Source organism: Schistocerca gregaria, chromosome X, assembly GCF_023897955.1.
Source record: "Schistocerca gregaria isolate iqSchGreg1 chromosome X, iqSchGreg1.2, whole genome shotgun sequence".
Lineage (NCBI taxonomy): Eukaryota > Metazoa > Arthropoda > Insecta > Orthoptera > Acrididae > Schistocerca > Schistocerca gregaria.
Genome location: NC_064931.1, coordinates 465,489,795 through 465,508,084, shown reverse-complemented (window position 1 = coordinate 465,508,084; position 18,290 = coordinate 465,489,795).

The following is an 18,290-nucleotide window of genomic DNA, read 5'->3' as shown; positions in this document are numbered from 1 at the left end:
ATTGCAATAAATGTGAGCTGGAAAGCCTTAAGCACAGTCTTATCTGTGATAAGGAGTTCTCAGATATTTCTATTATCGTGGTATTACCTTACATCTTGAATTATTGCGATACAGAGCAGTGTTTTCTAGTAGTGACTTGTTGGAACCATTTTCAATAGTCAAACGACTGTACCAAGGAGCGATTAGAGGACCTGCTAGACAGCTGTGTTTTACGGGTTGCATGAGAGTCAGACGAAATGCAATTCAGGTCGTTCGGATACATTTGAGCACGACTGTAGGTTTCAGATACTTTTACATAACATCGTATTTTCGATATCATAAATCTCTAACGACGTATTTGCTTGTTTCGGGAATAAATACATCGAAAATGACGTTATAGCGTTACGAAATGAAGAATATTTCTTTATTTACTTGAAGCAAGGAACTTTTCAGTAAACTTCCTATGCAATTTTTAACAAATATACTTGCACTCAACAGATAATTTAGTGTCTGAATCGTACAAGTGGGATGTCATATTGATAGTTTTGTACGTATCTACGACCACTGGTTCCTAAACTTTCTCGACCAGTGACCCCCTAACACAAAACTCTGATATTTGCGAATCCCCACCTCATAAAAAAGAGTACTTACTCTAACATGCAATTAATTTATCTCCAAGAAAATGCTTTTACATGGTTTATATTATAACTGCAACACATCAAAAGGCCTGATGAATGCTTTCACACAACCTTTCGGTCTTGTATGCAATATTAAAATAGAATGAGATTTTCTCTCTGCAGCGGAGTGTGTGCTGATGTGAAAGTTCCTGGCAGATTAAAACTGTGTGCCGGACCGAGACTCGAACTGGTAGAGCACTTGCTCGCGAAAGACAAAGTCCTGAGTTCGAGTCTCGGACCGGCACACAGTTTTAATCTGCCCGGAAGTTTCAATATTAAAGTATTTTACACTTCCTGTTCATATACAAGTTTTCATTATAGAATTAACTGCCTAAATCCTTGCTTGGAATTCGTTGAGAAGTATACGACTGCTTTGCAAGGCACGTAACTTTAAAATCAGGAGCCACAAAAGTTAGAGAAGGTCTCAAATTACTTTCGGCGAGAAGTTTGTATCTGTACATTTTATTTAATTATGTGTAAGAAGGAAAAGCCTTATCGTACCAATATGTGTACGAGACAGGTAATAAATTTGTTACTGCTCTTTCTGATAGCAGTGGCAACTACGCCTTTAACCTTAATCAGAAACTTATCGACGATAAAGATTGGTAAACTGTCTGTAACTTAAAGCCACTGGATGTTTCGAAAAAGTGCTCGTTTTAATTTTCATTTCGTAGGTGCTCTCAAATTATTATCTGCTCCAACAGATTTCGAATTCAACTAGATAGAGCAGGGAAACAATACTTGGAAGATTTTCCAAGTCCCTTCAAATGATTAATTACGTTCTTTACGTATTCGTCAGAAGTAAGATGAATTTCTACTATGAAATCTTTAAGGGTATCGAAGCAAACGGTGTGACTGGAATTTAAGCAAATTTACTAAACGACAAGGTTTTAATGAACGTTTCGATACTGTCTTCCAAAGTACAGATGTTAGACTTTGATTCCTGAAGTAATAATTGTAAACCGTTGTTTTATCCTTGAGGAAGGATAGCTGGTAAGAAAAAGATGAACTTCCTACAGGAAGAGAAGAGTTCACCGCCAAATAACAACCCAACGCCCGTGTGTATCGATAACAAATTTTTGAATACTTGCTCCTTCCTCATAGAGTATTACAAAAATTTTGGAATTAGTAGGACGACCTTTAATAAAATTAACTGTTTTCAATACATCGCGAAGTACAGCTGTTTTCCACATGCACCTAAAAAGACGTTGATTTAACAGTGACAAGCAACAGAGGAGATTTAAGGAATCGTATTGTATTGTATTGTATTGTATGTTAACCGGGGACCTAGCACCGACGGAGAGGCTCCGGCTCCGCCGAAGCCGCAGTGTTCCACAACCCCGCAACAACTACCGCAGTCCACTTCACCCCTTCACCGCCCCACACCGAACCCAGGGTTATTGTGGGGTTCGGCCCCCGCTGGACCCCCCCCCCCCCCCCCAGGGACGTCTCACACCAGACGAGTGTAACCCCTATGTTTGCGTGGTAGAGTAATGGTGGTGTACGCGTACGTGGAGAACTTGTTTGCGCAGCAATCGCCGACGTAGTGTAACTGAGGCGGAATAAGGGGAACCAGCCCGCATTCGCCGAGGCAGATGGAAAACCGCCTAAAAACCATCCACAGACTGGCCGGTTCACCGGACCTCGACACAAATCCGCCGGGCGGATTCGTGCCGGGGCCCAGGCGCTCCTTCCCGACCGGAAAGCCGTGCGTTAGACCGCACGGCCAACCGGGCGGGCAGGAATCGTCTTACTACTCATGTGACAGCCATTAGTTAATTTAATGTAATACTGGAGGTGAAATAATGTGTCGGTAAATACTGTGTACAGCAAAAAATCTTGTTCACGGGCCACGGAGATTTCGACTCAAGCCCTCTACAGGGTCGTGCACGGCGGGCGCCAAGAATTGGGAGTAGCCGAGTCACGTGGGCGGCAGGGCAGACTCGGGCTCTGGAGGGCAACAGCACAGCACGGCGTGCCTCGGTGTGGCTCCACTATCTGCCAGGGCAGCGAGAGTGGAGGCTTGCCCGGTAGTTCCGGCTACGGCCCGGGGCGGATCGCGCAGGCCCGGTGCACGCCTCCGATCGCTGATACTCTCTGCATCTGTCTCCTTATCGATGGAGTGGCGGGAGATGAGAAACAATGTATTTATTTTAGGCATTAGCAACTGAACATTGTCTTTCCGTTATCAGTCACATGAAACCAAACAAAATTCTTTTACCACCAGCGTTTGAAGAGACAATCAATCAATAGATCATCTCCACGTCTGTTAAATGTAAAGGCTCTGGAATGCATTTATATCTATGCGTCTGAGGCAAGGCCGAACCACCTAACCCGTAGCTTGAAAGGCACGCCAGTTCAGAATTGTAACATGTTCTCCTAGTTTATTGATTCTTAAACCTAATGTTCTCCTAATACCGTTCACTCTTACAAATATTTTGCAACTACTATACATGCTGAGTCATGAGAAGCGATACACACTTTGAGAGCAGACAGTATTCTTAACAAAAGACGTCGTATGAACATATGTCCTGTTCATGAAAGTTTCCTAGGAAATAAGTGAAAACAATGAGAAACAGGACACATGCAGGTGTTAGTAAATGACAGTGTGATCTAATGTTTTGTTTAATTGTGCACATTTTATCACAAAACCTGTTGAAGGAACCCAGCGGCAACTGCAATGTTTCGTACAGCTCTTGTATGTATTAGTTGCGTTGTTGCTCTGGCTCATTCATACCGTCCTTTACTTGAGCACACCTATGTAAAACAGGAGCGATAAGTTCCTAGTTTAAGTTCACTCTTCGCTAGTCAACTCCACAAACAGCAAACTAATGTATTAAGACAGGGTAATCCAGACAGCCAAGATATAGTTCAAAGGCGAATGATCCTACGCCCAACATACGCTTCAGCGAGAGATTGTGTAAAAGGCCGTAGAGAACGCGCGAGTGAAGTGGTCATTAAAGGCTAATGTCGCTTTCATTGTATTCGCAAGAGAGTTGTGTGTCAAGTTCTTATAAAAAAGCTCGAGAAGTATTTTACTCATTTACTTCAAACTTTTACATGATACTCTAATCAACATTAACGTGTACGTAATATATATATGTCTATATGACAATGTACAGGTGTTTTGTTGAAACCAACTGCGAAAAAGGGAATGATGCAACGTGATGGGAGAATCTGTGGCTTCGTTTTCTTTCTCAGAGGCAGTTTTAACTACTGTAGAAGGCTATGTAAACTATTAGACTAATGGTTTTTCCAGTACATTGTATTCTTTCTCCTTATGTATAATTTGAAACATCAAGTTATGCACAACAATGTGCTGTTTCGATTTCTTTCTCGCCACCGGTTTTAAGCAGAGGATAGAAGACGACATGGGCAGGGGAAGGGGATGAGAAAGCGATCGTAGGAATGGGAAGGAGGACATCGGGAGTGAGAGGATGAAGGAGAAGATAGAAAGAGACAAGACTGAGAAGGTGATACACAGTGACATGGGGGGATGGGGGGAGGAATAGGAAGTGGGCGAAGAAAGAGGAGCAGGGGTTTAAGCGGTATATCCAGTTCCCATACTTATTTAGAAACACTGAAGCAGTGTCGTGTTCGCTGGTAAATGTATATTCTCAATCATCCCCCCACACAGAACACTCAACGTTTAATCTCACTACAATTTTACCTAGTACAGGTCCTCCACCTGTTTAGTGGAAGTACTGTGTCCCCTTTTAATGAATGTCGCCGTCCTTTTTAATGTATTTAAATGCGAATTTTATATTTTTTTCTTCACGTGACAGACTTTCTGTATGCTTTTTAAAAATTCAAACGAAAAAAAACAGCATTTTACATTTGTAAACAGCATGATACAATCATTTCTTCAGGACTTTTTTTATTTGGCGTCCATATATCTTGTTTGTACTGTCTTCATTCACATTTTATGATAGCTCTTGGTTGAAGAGTGTGTTATTGGATAGCTGGTAGCCCATATGGCGCGTGGGGATCAACTAACATTAAAGAAATAAAAGACTTTCTGGTACCTGCAATACTTCAGAGAAGTCTGTAATGCCGAAAGTAGCCAATCGTGTGAAATTAAATAAAGTAAAATCGTGTAAAGACGAAAAATCGATATTTTCCATCGAAATATCGAATTAAAAAAAATTTTATGCAACAAGTTAATTTCAGTTTTCTATCAATATAGTTGACGTTATACTACTCGATACGACTTAAAAAATTTATTATCTTATACCTCCAAGTTAGGTTAACTTGTTCAATAAAATCCTTCTAAGGGAATATTATGCCACAGATAAATTACATGGTTGTCTATCGTTGTTGTCAAGTAAATCAGATACACAGTCGCAACAGTGAGAGTTGCTGTTACCCAATTTTAATTGCCTCTGTTTTGCACAGTAAACACTCCAAGCCATTTACGTTAGTACTTTTCGAAAGCGTTCACTAAGCTTTACGATGATTAATGGAAGCTAGATTCTGCATGTCTACGACTTTGTTAGTTGTTTTAACATATAGTTGCTTTGGAAGTTTTATTCAAATGTGCTGATCAACAAATTTGCGATTTCAGATGAAAGTCTTCCTCAGCGAGTTTCTATCTGTTTAAAATGTTCTTTGATCGTCGATGTGCTGGCCAACATTGTCACTCGGCATCTTTAATGTCAGTAGGTGAAAAGTTTCACTTTGGTTAGGCTGAAAACTGAAAATTTGTCTGTCAGAATCACAGTTCGGGATGTTGGTGGGGAATTTTCTATGAGTAAAAGGATGACATAGGAATTGAAATACATAGACACAGGAATCTCATAATTTGTATCTGCGGATTTATTTCAAAAGAGAACTCTACATTACGAAACCACACCGTAACAATAGTTTCACAATCATTGGTGCTCTGCCCGTCTCATCATCCCAACGAAAATGACTATCCAAAGAACACTCTACTTACTATCTCTGTCATTGTTGTCTTGAATAAGCAACTACGTCGTTCAGTTCCAACTACTGTACTATTACAAAATCCTCTACAAAAACAGAAAAGCATAAATGTGACTACTGTTTCCCTTTTAACTCATGTCTCTTATAACATTCTGACTTCAGCTATCTGTATTTCCGTTTCAGATACGTGTCGGATCATACGTATAACTCTTAATTTCCTTCGGTAGATGTTACTTATCTGATCAGTATGTCATGAAGAAGTACGTTTCCGTTGTTATGTAGAGAAGAGAGAGGAGAAGGCCTCATATACGCTGGCTGACGAATTTACAAAGTGGTGTGAAGAAACTAATGTTTAGTGAAAACAATACCTGCCAGTGGGATGGTGAGTGCTTTATGATTTGGAAACCCGACATCAAGTAAGTGGAAAAGGCGAGAATGAAGAAAAAAGATTGTCTAGTCGCATTTTGAGTATCATTCGAGAATTAACTTATATTGTAAGAATTAAATTATTTACGATAATACTTAGTGAATTGTGTTTACGACTAGCACATTCTTAATGTTGAATTTATTACTATCTCTCTGTTATGAGGATTCATTGCTACTCTCGGAGCAGAAAGAACAGTTGAATCGTCATGTGTAATACCTACGGAAGTCAGTGAAAAGAGTATTACACTGCCTTCTTAATTTATGGCCCGAAGTAGTATAGACTCTGGGTATCTCTTGCAAGCAGGTCCTGAAATTTCAGTGGACGTGGTTGTAGTTCGCGATTAAGCCCGCAGCGGTTCTGTCGTATATAGCGCAGTAAGTATTTCACCCCTCTTACTAATGGGACGAATAAAGAGATGCACAGGGCACATACGATAATGCCGAAAGTTACTTTACGGATAAATAGATATCTAGAAGAGTGTTCACGTTTATCAATTTCATGACGATTAGTTGTTGTTGTGGCTGGCCAAGACGCGTTTTCGACGCTTCTTCTGGCTGTGACGTAGGCGTATCCCGGCAGCTGTAGTGTCGGGGTGTCATACTTCTGCACCAAGCGTAAGGCGCCGGAGGGCTGCACCACTGCCTCTGGCGCCGTTGTCGATGTGTCATCCGGGTTCCGTGCGGGTACATCCCTATAGCAAAATTTAAAACACAATTTGACAATAACCTTTAGTCCGCATACTGGATATGCTTCGATAGGCAATGGTTGCGGAATGGGCACAAGAACGGTTTTACTGATTTAAGATATGGTCTAAAATGGTTGGGTCGGTCGGGGCCCATAATTTGGCCTCTAAGATCAGATGACTTCAGTACTCTGGACTTTTCTGTATCGTGTCACCTCAAATATGACGTGTACCCCACTTCCTTGCGTAAGGCTGAAGAGCTGGAGAAAATTTGTAGTCTTAAAAAGCTTTAAGAAATGGTTAGGGAGTGTTTGAAAATATTCGTAACTTATTGCAGAGACCAGTGCACTACTGCATCCAGATGCGAGACAGTAGTTGTAATATCTCCTTTAATAGGTATGATTTCACAGTAAACCGTAAAAGCTGAAGTAATATTGTGTTTTCCGTTAAGCTTCGCCGTGGATGAAATACACGGAGGTGACAAAAGTCATGGTTTAATGATATGCACTTAAAGAGATGGCGGTGGTATCGCGTACGGATAGTGTAAAACGACACTGCTTTGGCGAACCCATCAGTTGTACGCGTGTGATTCACGTGAAAAGGTTTCTGGCGTGATTATGGCCGCACGTCTGCAATTTGCAATGTAGCAGACGACCGACGCGTGAGCCTTTGATAACAGCACGACATCGCCTGCAGCGACTCTCCTGGGCTCGTGACCGTACCCATTTGGTCCTAAACGACGGAAAAACCGTGATCTGCGTACATGAGTCTCCATTTCAGTATGTAACACTTGATGGTACGTTTGGAGTGTGGCGCAGTCCCCTAGAAGCCATTGATCCAAGTTGTTAACAAAATACTGTGCAAGCTTGTGGTGGCTCCAGAATGGTGTGGGATGTGCTTACACGAAACCGAGCATTGACTCTAAATCGTTATGTTTGGTTACTTGGAGACCATTTGCAGCCATTCATGGATTTAATGTTCCCAAACAACGATAGAAGTTTCTCGGTTGACAATGCCTCGTTTCACCGGGTCACTACTGTTCATAATTTGTTTTAAGAAGATTCTGTACAAATGGAGGGAATGATTTTGCCACGCATATTGCCAGATATGAATTCCAGCGAGGATTAATGGGACATAAGGTCAGTCAAGTGCACTGCATCCTGCACGAGCAACACTTCCGCTACTGCGGACGGCAATAGAGGCAGAGCGACTCAGTATTACTGCATCTGATTTTCAGCAACATGTTGAGTCCATGCGAGGGCAAGTTGCTTCACTACGGCAGGAAAAAGGAATTCTGACACGATACTGGGAGGTATCCTACGACTTTTGTCACCTCAGTGTATAAGCCCAGTTAGATTGAGACTTAATCGAAAAGTTAACATTTCAAAGAAATTTGTGGTAAGTAGGACAATATTTGTACTGAAATAAGACGCTGTCTGTAACCACAGATTCAGAATTACTTCGCCAACGGTTCCTTTGCAGACCAGTATTTACTGGGACAGTAATGCATCTATCACCATGTGCTTTCATTGTGTCAGTCTTCACTACTAATTATGATGCATCATATACACTGAAAGGAAGATTGGTAAAATACATGATTAGTTGAACTGTCTGCATCCCTATTTTCTTACAGATGATGTATTCGGGAGACCTGTATTTAACATCCCATTATGATTAACCACAATTAGGTATTCCATGATTTCTCTCATTTTTCCTTTAAAAACTCTCGAAGGTTTTCCTGCCAAATCCTTGTCGAGTGTGATCGTTATCCATTTCTGATGATCTGGTTATTGACGGAATGTTTAAGCCCAGTCTCCCTCCGTTTTGTAGGCACTGTCTCGCTCTTTCGTAGGAGAGATCAAATGTTTGGTATTTAATGACACGTTGATATTGTGGGTGATAGAGACAAGTGCAAACTTTGTTTAAAAACAGGCTGGGCAGTCGAAATATATCGTGCAGTAGACGAACCAACTATCTTAATAATTTTCCGAGGCCATTTAAGGAGATTATGGAAGTAGGCATGCTATAGGGCTCCTAGCATACAGTTCGAGTTTCCGCGGCAACTCAGCTTTGCAGCTGCAAACCTACAGTCGTTTGAAGTAATGAAATGGCAGTATGGCGGGAAGTTGTAAAATGAAAGATGTTGAGAAGATGGCGGGATATTTCGAAAATAAGGTTGGCGGGTGTTAGTAAATTAAAAATTGAAGTTTGCGATGGTGAGAAATTTAAAAATTAAAAAGTGGAGAATAAAATTTAAAAGGAAATCCAAGATGGCGGAAGAAGCCCAGCTGTTACTTGTCACACATCCTCTTCGCCCCAATGTCCTTCAGTCAGTGCGTAGCATTTTACAGTCCATTAAAATGAAACAGCAAACCGCAATAAACCCTTTTCGGTGTACAAAAGCGTCCTGCCAAAAGGTTTAGGTTCAGTCACTTTTGCTACAATAATAATTGTAAACTTTGGAGACACGGTTAACATATTTTCATTCAATGATATCTCATCACCAAGGAAAAAACTATTCATTGTGCAAAAAATGAATTAGAATTTTGTTTGACGTTCACAGTTAGCATCTCTTGAAGCGGCTGTGAATGTTAACCATAGTCTCATTGTACATTTATTTCCTTATGTAATTTGTTATCAAGAGTCCATGTGAATTTAAGGCTGAGAAAAACATTCACAACCAAGCCACTACAAGGAATATAGTGATATTTGTTATTCTTCAATGAATCCAAGTTTGGCACCGAAAGGGGTGAATATAGAGCTGTAAAACTCTTCTCGTCAATTTACCCATGGAAATAAGATGTTTCATAGACAGAAAATATATCTGCAAATGTAGATTAAAGAAACAAATGATTAACTTAGAGCAAAACTTGGAAAAAATTTGTCATTTATACATGAAATACCCGTAAGTGATCACCATGAAGCCATATATATTTTTTTATTTGCACTCTATGTTTGTTCAGTAGCCACGTTCGACATCATAGTATTTATCGTGAATATACCTCGATGGGTCTATCGTAATGTGTTCCAGGTGCCTGTGAACACCGTCTACTCTTTTATTTCCTTGTGAGATCTGTGGATGTCTACTGAGAGAATTTCTAGAACTAACTTGAAGTAATGAATATAAGAAAATATTGCGTCCTCATACATATGGCTAGAATAGGGGACGCGAAGGCAAGATTACATTAATAACAGCATGCACAGAGACAGTTAAGCATTCATTGTCCCCATGATCCCCACGTTAATGGAATAGGAGAAAGTCATAATAATTAGTTGAATGGGGCCTACACTCTGCCATGCGTTTCACACTGATTTTGCAGAGTACAGATATACATGGCGTCCCAGAAATGTTACGATAAACTTCGAGAGGTTGTAGAGGCTGTCTTGAGAAACAAATCGAGGGTAGGAACGCGTGTCCAGAAACGCTACCCAACGACGCTACAAAGCTTGGATGTAACAGGTGTCAGAACCTCCTACTAGGCCACCCCTTTGACAGCAAACGTGACTTTGTATGCTGACGTAGTGGAGGCGGAATTTCTTCCGTTGTTCTTTGTTGTTCAATGATCGCGACTGATTGCCACGATCGTAGTGGAGAGGATGGAGCTAGCCGCTGCGTTGAAATGAGTGGGATACTCTGTCGCCATGATGATGACGGTTTCGGACATGGGAATGCATCCGGCGGTACGTTCTAAAACCTCCAATGTTTTCCGGAATACATGGGGAAAATAAACTGGACATGGAAACTTGTGTGGCAAAGTGGCATCTGCCAAGGCAGCAGAGCAGCGCATTCATAGGAAACAAGGCCTCTCTACGCAGAAGCCGGCTCCATCTTCTATTCTGGTTATCGTGGCAATCAGTTGAGATCACTAAATAACAAACAGCATTGCGAGACGTCCAACCTATAGCCTGTCTTCCGAATCGTTAAAATAGACAATGTCTCTTCGTTAACAATTGCTGCTGAAAGTAATTGTACTATCTAGGAATTGGAAAAAATAGCATATCGCCTCCCTTGTGGTAATGGGTAAACTTTCACACAGAACATATAACGGCACTTTGGATACACTGTTTGCCTGAATCAAAGTCAGGTTTGGGTCACTGACAGGTGTTATCGTGGTGATACTCACATTGGAAACACTTCTGCCGAATGGCCACCTGGGAAGTCATTAGAAAAAGGAGCAGTATCTTCAACGATAGGGCGTTGTTCCGTTTCATGGAGTGCTGGAAACAAAACAGAAAATACTCATCAGCCATTTACCGCACTATTATATACTGCTCATTAATAGTTTGTAGAAAGAAATTTGCCTTTACCTGATTTTTCTTTGATATTATACCTACCGACTGAACAGCAGTCGTATTCATTATCTGCAATCATTTACTATCAAAGCAGTAATCCGTAACGTCGGGAAAAAATTACAGTAGGCTTTATTTTAAATATCTGAGAAAAATATCTTGACATGTACATTAATGGAGGATGGCACATACTTTCATAGTGTCACTTGATGTACTGTTACATATTTTACCCTGAAGTAATCCTGTGGAGAAAACTGCTCTAAACATAGACTACAGCTCCTACTCTTTGCTAATCGCATCCTGACATCTAGCAATCTCTTAGCCCCACTCAATACAGTCGATGTCGATGTTGTCTAACTTTTTGTGCGACTTCAATCTATGTCTATATAAGGGGTCATTGAGAGTCCTTATTTTATGTAACAACGAGTGGTGGTGAAGATGAACTTCGTGGATATCAGCTGTGTATATTATGTAGCAATTTCATGTCCGAAGATAGAGGGATGCATTGTAATAGGTAGGGGACAACTCGAATATTTGTTGTGATCCACTCCTACTAAACAGGTCTACCACACTACTGGTCATTTCATTGCACGAACAAGTATGATCTGTAGTACTGTTTTTTCGGCGTTTTTGTATAACTATCAAATAAAGCAAACACTTTTCTTCGTATTTTATAGTTATTACTCACCTTGATGTGAGCATAATATCTTACACGTATTTCAGACGTACTATTGCGTTGCCATGTAGGAAGTCATGCGAGAGATAATTCGTATAGTGCTCACTATTTAGAACAGTGAGTTTATTTGAAATCAGAGCAACAAATGGAAAGAAGATCTCCAGAGAAAAACTAAGTCTGCCATGAAACGCTGAACTAAAAGTTTCCATACGTTTTTCAAGTAAGTTAAATGACCTCTGAGCTGTAAATGGAAAAAAAGCGTTTTGTTTTTTATTTCATTAAAATATATGGATCTCCTGAAGATTTTGATATATAAGTGACAGTAAGAAAAGACAGATATTAAAAGTAATTTCACTTTGGGCCCACCCACACGTACGCTGCCGAAGTTTCGCTGTGGAGCCCTTGCACATCCTCCGTACAGTCACTATCTCTCCCCATGAGATATCGATGTTTTCGGAGCCCTGCCGATTTCCTTCGGACGAAGATATATACGCCTTAACACAGTCATGGTTCCATAGACCACCGTAAAAAAATTTCCTTGAAGCCATTGACTGTGATGTCTCGCATCCGGTTAAATGTATTAACATGTATGGCGATTACTTTTGAAATTATAACAGTTAATTACTTTTTCCCATCTGTATCTGTTTCATTTTCATGTATATTATCTACTAGGGTCAACAGTTTTAATTGGCTTTATCCTCTTTGTGTTATAAATTTACATTGTAAGCTTGCCTTCTCCCGAATTACATTGACTCCTTCGACGGGTCATGTTTTTGTAAATATTTGCTCTAGAAGACCGTGCATGGGTTTCATTACTTTGTAGCTAACAGCTTGCACATCGTAGCTTTTTGTTCTTGACGTGACATTGCCGTAAATGCCAAATGCTCAGTCTACGAAAGAGTCATTAAACATTCCAAACTGATAAAGCGACTTGGAAAGCGTTGTGGTTCACATGGTACGACCTGCGATGTATTATGCACCTACACTATCTGATAAAGTGTATCCGAATTAGTGAACTTTAATACGGGGTAATTCGACCGTTTGCCTTTATGATGGCTTCAACTATGCCAGGGACACTTTCAGCGAGGTGACTACGTGAATTTTGAGGACTGGCAGCCCGTTCTTCCTCAAGAGTCGAAACCAGAGAACGTAGTGATACGGAACATTGGGGTGTTCTATTGGGTTCACGACGGCAGTCTGGGCTGGCCATCAACTTAAGGAATATTATTGTCCTCAACAATAGCCTTACAGGTGCTGCTTTATGTGAGTGTGTATTTTCATGTTGATACAGACAATCATGGTCTCCGAACTGTTTGTCTACTGTACGCAGTATGCAAGCTGTAAATTGTGACCATCTGTTGCGCATTTAGTATTGTCTTGAGTGCAGCAAGGGAACAACACCCTAAGCGTAGAGAACACCACTGCACTGTAACATAACCTCCTCTGTACTTCGACATTGTCACTATTCATGATGAATGGCAACGTTCACCAGACATCTGTCAAACACAAACGGTTCCATCGGAATGCCACAGGAGATGTTGTGGTTTATTACTCCAAATAGCTGGTTTCAATCATCCACTGGCCTGTGTCGTCGCTCGCAACATCACCTCAGGCGTCGTTTAGCACATACTACAGATCAGTAACCCCATTGTACCCCACTATACCTCATTATTGTTGATTCTCTACTCACAAACACTGCTCTAGATGGACGCTGAAACACTGTGAAGCTCACGAATGATTCATTCCACTGATTTCATGCGTTCCTCACAATGCTCGATGGTCCGTGTTCGTCGGATCATGAGGTCTGCCTGGGCTTGGTTAATCTCTGATCGTTCCTTTGTGTTTCTGTTTCACAGTCAATGGGTAAACAATGGACTTGGTGAGTCATAGAAGTGTTGGAATGTCCCAAATGGATTTGTTAGTCAGGCGACATCGAATGACTAGTCCACGTTGGAAGGCATTGAGTTACCCTGAGCAACTCATTCCGCTGTTCCTGCCTCTCTACTTACAACACAATACTTCTGCCTCCTTTTACCCTGGCGAGTCCGCCTCCCGTGATATCTACTGATTAATTCCGCCTTACATACAGCTGTCCAGATACTTTTTATCGGACAGTGTATGAATACAACATGAGTCGTCAGTGCAAATGCACGAAAAGAGGATTAGCTCCGAGAATATACTCAGCTTTCAGTGGATATCGGCGCTGCATGACTGAAAATGTGGACGAGTGCCAGTACAGAGGATATCAATGACCAACTGCAACGCCGGCCGCGGTGGTCTTGCGGTTCTAGGCGCGCAGTCCGGAACCGTGAGACTGCTACGGTCGCAGGTTCGAATCCTGCCTCGGGCATGGATGTGTGTGATGTCCTTAGGTTAGTTAGATTTAAGTAGTTCTAAGTTCTAGGGGACTGATAACCACAGCAGTTGAGTCCCATAGTGCTCAGAGCCATTTTTGAACCAACTGCAACAGTTTTGGGCCACCTTGCATCAGAAGATGATACAACGGATTTATGAAACCCTTCCCAACTGAATCAAAGTGTGGATCCGGACCTGAAGGGGTGTAGCATCGTGCCGATATGTTGTCTCATACTGCCAAGTTCTTTTTGAATTTCACTCGATACTTCAATCGCCGAAATAAAATCACAAAGCTCTCGACCTGTGAGGTTTCATTTAGTTTGCTCCTCCAGTTCTGCACGCTAAACTTTTTGTTCTCAGGCAGTCAATTTCTGTTTCTCCCTCGTACAAGGTCTGACTGATTCGCATGCGCATATCCGGAAGCTACAATATCGTGCATATAAGATGATTTCAAACGACCGGCAGTGGAATCGCGTTCAGGAGAAACTGAATTCAAATTACCGTCCTCTTACGCATTTGACTTTTCCATGGTGTACTGAAATCATTACAGACGAATACAAGGATAGATTGTTTGAGGAGGCCACATATTTTTTATTGGGGCAGCAATGTTCAATCTAACTTTGTGCCCTGTAGATTGGACAGTGAATCCACAGCTGCCTTTCTTCAGTCGATCACATTTCAAAATTATAAAGTTAAATGAATCGTGAATATATCGAATGTACGATAACAGTGAAATAAAAACTGCGCTATATTTACACAGTTCTACTGAAGAGTTATTCTCTGAAGTTTAATATCTAAAATTGTGGAGAGGTGTATCCCAGTGCAGATATAACGTTCAGTACCTTTATCCTACAAGGATGGAAGAAATTAAGTATTTACTGGCACATGATCTTACCACATTGAAAACATAGTCTCAAATATATTTCACTTATGGCGCCAGAAAGGAAAGAGTCCACGAAGAGATGGTTGGTTCATAATCAGTTATTCAAGTTTAAGCCCTCATGACACTAGTTGGAGAGTTTTATCTTTTATTACAATATTCATCTGTCGAGGGATACGCTTTCGTGGAATGGTTGAGACCGACTTCAACATCATGATTATTTTTGTAAGATATGAAATATGTGAGAGGATTTAACGCATCTTCTACGTCAAGGTCATTTGCACTAGAGCACTAGCTGCTGTACACAGGAATTTGGAAGGGTACATATGGCGCCCTCGTTGCTGCTACTATGTCAGCTTTAATCGGCAGAGATATGGAGTCATACAAGGATCTAAATCTGAATTCAGATTGCTTACAATATAACTTATGAAACGGGACTTAAAAGTTAGTATCAAAATTAAGAACGGCGTAGATCAAGTATTTAAAAATGGGAACGATATTTGTGCTGTTGTGAAGAGACTTACCGGTGAAAAGAAGGAATGAGACGACCCAGTGTGAAGCGTCCATTTTAGCTGAGAATTCCTTTGCTACGTTAACGTATGCACTGTAGGGCAACTGACAACAGACTGAGCTTTACTCTCTGCATTCACTGCCTGGTGGACAGCATCTGACTCACTGGTGATTTGCCGCAACTTCCGTTGTGGAGGGCAGTAGTCCGCATTCCAAAGTTTATCACGCGCTTCCCCGCTATTATTATAGTGACTCACGAAGCGAAGTACACATAACAGTTAATCAAGTGCGTAAGAACTCGGCTGAATTTATTTAATGTTGTATTTTTAATCGAGTTTATTAAATCTAAAACAAAGAAACATCAGACTGTTTACATAACTTTCTTCCATTTGAGCTGGTCCCATTTTCCCAAATTCACTATATAAATATTTTTCTCTACGCTTACCTATGTTTACACACAATGTATCCATGGCTATATGTTGAAGCTCTAAACATTTCGCAGCCAGTCACTAAATTGTAGTGCATACTGATTATAACATATTTCGAAGCCTTGGCCAATGATCGGCTGAAAATTTGGGCATCTAATTGAGTAGCATTGCTGTCAGTACACCAAAGATGTAAAAAATTCTAAAAAGGTGTGAATTTTATTTACTATTCGTCAGTAATAGTACCAGTTAGCAGTTTTACGAAACCATGTGAAACATTACTAACAACTATTAACAATTCAAAAAAATGGTTCAAATGGCTCTGAGCACTATGGGACTTAACATCTGTGGTCATCAGTCCCCTAGAACTTAGAACTACTTAAACCTACCTAACCTAAGGACATCACACACATCCATGCCCGAGGCAGGATTCGAACCTGCGACCGTAGCAGGCGCGCGGTTCCGGACTGCGTGCCTAGATCCGCTAGACCACCGCGGCCGGCTATTAATAATTCATGTGATATCAAGGCGACGTAAATTTTCGCTTTTAGCGTTACTCTCTGCAGAGTTCTAAGACTGCATCTGTAGGTGGATGTATTTCCAAATAAAATTCATATTGTAGAACGGTGAATCATGCAATAATGATTACAGACATAAACCTTAACAGTACAGTAATTTATCTCTGTAGCAAGACAGATAGTGGATGGTGTTAAAATAGGAGGAGTTAATGTAAAAAACCAAACACACATCGAGTACCATATTGTATCATTTAATTACCTAGTTTAATACCAGATAGCGCTAAGCCATAAGAAACATGGAGATCGAAAGTTTCTTCCGAGCTAAAAATTAAATAGGAAAGAATCTACCAAATATAGTTAATAAATAACGACAACAGTATAACAGTCCACGTGTCACTGAGGCTTTCAGTTCTGTTACTCCTGATTCAATTAACTCATCGTCGTGTGTACGTTACAAATGAACAAAATCCTTACAGGAAATGTTAGAAATTACTCTGGATTAGTTGTGTATTCGCCTGTTCGTAAGTTCGTTTGTTTTAGCACCAACAGATACTTCTCCATAAATGTCTGTGTTTTATCAAAAATGAATACAGATTCCACATAAATCGAACAATTCAAGGAAACTTATCTTGCAGTTGAGAATCTGTATTTTCTCTCTTCTTGGTAATAAGTACCCTCACTCGGACTTCACTGAAAGTAAATTCGTTATTAATCTGAGAACAAAACGAACTTCACATTAATACCGTAAAATTATCCTCGCAAATCATAACCACACTGTTATTTCTTCGGTGTGTTCGAAGGGATACGAAATTTCTTTTCTCACATCACACCACTGACCGTAAACTATACAACTATTAGTTCATTTATACAACCGTTTTGTTGATTACGCACAGACATATTCTTATTTGTTGCTTACTGAGGTAGCAGAGGTCGGCCGTGTGTTGATAATCCGCTAGTAGTATAGCTAGTAGTGCAGGGTCGAGGTAGATTGGTAATTCGCTTTAGAATGGCTGAAAACTCAAATAATAATACAACATGGCCAGTATGGCAACGTTCTCAGATTTCTCCCCTCTCCCCGCATCTGTCTGGCATCATATGCCAATTTTACTATGGGTAAACTGGTAACTAAAAAAAAATTCGGGAAATTCATTATCATTATCTTGAGGGTAACCTACGGCTGTTGCCACTTCTCACTTCGCGTTTTCCGCTTCTTCTGATCGTGCCAGTCTCCTTCATGTAGTTATCTCGCATCCATTGACTCCAAGACCTCTTGGCTCCAGCTTCGCGTAGGTCATCAAAGCTTTCTTCTTTCCACTGGGGTCAAACAGCCCCACTTTTCTTTGGCTACATGTTACCATCCATACTTTCCAGATACACATGCCATTTTACGTGTTTCATCTCTATGGCGTCTATTATTGACTTACCGACGGCTATAGCCTTTCATATGTAGGTACTTAGTACATGGTCTAGTCTGGAGGTGCCACCACTTCCTCTCTAAAACTCCATCTCTAGTACCAGCAACTTGTTTCACTGACGCTCGTTTATTACGCACATTTAGTCTCTGCACGTAGAAATGTTTTCAACAATTGAACGGTACATCGCCTGTTTGGTCCTTCTTGTTATTCTGGAGGACCGAGTTCAGTTGTCGTAGGGCCGTTCTGCGCTGTCATAGTTTATTATTTATGTCATCTTCACTTTTTCCGCTTGATGACATCGTAACACCAAGTACTTAAAAGACTTACATCCCCTGATCTTACTGACATCAACCACCAAACTCTCCGTGGTACTGTCTCTAACCCCTAGATATAAGGTTTTTCTCACGAATAGTCTTAGGCCCCATCTTTCATACTCCTCTTTTAACTTTCGAAGCGTATACTCGGCATCATCCTGGTCTGCTACTACGATTACCTGATCTCCAGCGAAGAAAAGTTTCTACAAGATTTCATCA